This window comes from Pinus tabuliformis, chromosome 1_1 (assembly GCF_031772625.1).
Source record: "Pinus tabuliformis cultivar Carrire ecotype Pingquan chromosome 1_1, CPIR1, whole genome shotgun sequence".
Lineage (NCBI taxonomy): Eukaryota > Viridiplantae > Streptophyta > Pinopsida > Pinales > Pinaceae > Pinus > Pinus tabuliformis.
Window position 1 is genome coordinate 695,542,918 of NC_142297.1, and position 2,525 is coordinate 695,545,442.

Sequence of the window (2,525 nt, forward strand, 5' to 3'; positions counted from 1 at the left end):
CACCAATGCATCTCCGGATTTCTTGATCAATTCCTGTGTGGAAAAGACACCCGCTTATTCAGCTGTACCTAGCACTTTGCTGGATGATCTTTCTTTTTTCCCTGTGTGATAGGTGCGATGGTAATTTTCCTGCAACTAAATAATTGGCAATGTCTGCATACCAAGGTGGTGAGCAAATACTGCAAATAAATATTCATCAGGAAAAGAATCATCTACTGGAATATTTTCATCAGTTTTTAATCGAGAAAGGAAATCAGCAACTACATTTTCTTTTCCTGGCCTATCTACAATTGTGATATCAAATTCTTGTAATAATAATAGCCATCTGGTGACTCGGGCATTTGTAACTGATTTATTCATTAAATATTTAATGGTCGAGTGATCAGTATGCACAAAAGTAGTGTAGCCAGTAATATAATGTCGAAATTTATTGATAACATAAATGACTGCTAGGAATTCCTTCTCAGTGACTATATAATTTAGTTCAGCTGGTGTCATATTCTTACTGATAAAATAAATGGCATAGGGAAGACTATTTTCTTCCTGTCCCAAGACAACTCCAATTGCAGTATCTGAGGCATCAAAGGATATATGAAAGGGTAACGCCCAATCAGGTCCTCTCAAAATGGGAGCTGTAGACAACTGATGTTTAAGTTCATTAAATGCTTTTTCACAATCATCAGTTCACTTAAATTCATCATTCTTCGTTAATAACACAAATAGAGGTGAAGCTATTTTGGAAAAATTCTTAATAAATCTTCTATAGTATCCAGCATGTCCTAAAAAGCTTCTTACATCGGTTTGTGTTTTGGGGATAGGGAGCGTCTGAATTACCTATATTTTGGCTGGATCGACTTGAATTCCTAGGAATGAGATGAAGTGACCCAATACAATACCTTGATTCATCATCATATGACATTTTTCAGTGCTTAAGGCAAGGTGTGCTTCTATACATCGCTTAAGTACTTTTTCAAGATTCTGTAGTGCATCTTCAAAAGTCACTCCATAAGGAGTAAAGTCATCCATAAATATTTCTAATGAATCATTTAGCATATCAAAAAAAATCCCTATCACTACTCTTTGAAATGTTGCTGGAGCATTACATAGCCCAAATGGAAGAACCCTGTAAGCAAAGGTCCCCCATGGGCTAGTAAACGTGGTCTTGTCCTGGTCTTGGGGTGCAATCTTAATCTAATTGTATCCACTAAATCCGTCCAAAAATGAAAAGAATTTCTTACCTGCCAAATTATCTAATACCCGATCAATGAATGGTAAAGGAAAATGGTCTTTCTGGGTGGCTTTATTCAGAGCTCTGTAATCCACACACACTCTCCATTTGCAATTTTTCTTGGGTACAATTACAAGTGGGGAAACCCACTCACTATCAGATATAGGGTATATAAATCCTGCTTTCAAGAGTTTAGTTCCTCCTTCACAATTTCCCTTAGATTGGGATTCATCCGCCGTTGGGGTTGACAGACTGGGCGAGATCCTTCTTTAATATAAATGCGGTGAGTGCATAGCTCAGGAGAGATCCCTTTCATGTCTGTATAATCCCACGCAAATGCTTCTTTATTTTCCCGGAGTAACTTTATTAACCGCTGTTTTTCATTATCAGTTAAGTTAGGATTTATATTTAATGTTTTGCCAGGCTCAATTTCTATTGTTGTACTTTTGGAGGGGCTGCCTACTGTTGTCTGATATAAATTTTTATCTTTCAGGTTCTGCTGAGATTCAGATTCCAAGATTGCAGTGAAGTGATTATACATTTCTAGGCTGATCGAATAGGGTTCAGAAATAAAACTGTTGATTAATTCATCTTCGGTAGAGTCTTTGAAAGTTAAAGCTTGTCCGATAGTCAAGATAGGTTAGGTTTCTTCATCCTCATAATCTACCCATACAGAATTGTCATTATTAATCATGGGTGTAGCATGAGGATAAATGGTAAGCTGTTTGGTTTCCTGCCCATTAGAGATGGTCATTGATCCTGATCTACAGCTGATGAAAGCATCTGCTGTAGCCAGCCAAGGTCTTCCTAGAATCAGTGGATGACCCCCCAACTTTGTTTTAGTTTGTAACACCACAAAGTCAGTTGGGTAATTCTAGGATTCTACAGAAATTATTAGATCTTCAATGACCCCTTCAGGTTTAATTGTAGAGCGATCAACCAACTCTAGGATGGTTGGAGTTTCCCTAATAAAGCTTTTTAACTGAAACAATTGTGTTGTTTCAAGTGTCATAATATTTATTGCAGCACCTAAATCTACTAGAACTTTAGAGACAAAGGTTTTTCCAACCTGAACTGTTACTGTAGGGTGACCAGGGTCACCATATTTCACAGGAGGATCTTTTTCTGTCATTAAAGCAGTCAGCTCTCCCATCACATGAACTGTGAGGGGGTCCTTAGCTTTTCTTCCAGGTTTTTTTATGCAGATATCTCTAACAGTCCTAGCATAAATGGGAACATCTCTTAGCGCTTGCAACAATGAGATTTTAACATATGAATTATGTAGTTCGCCTAAAAG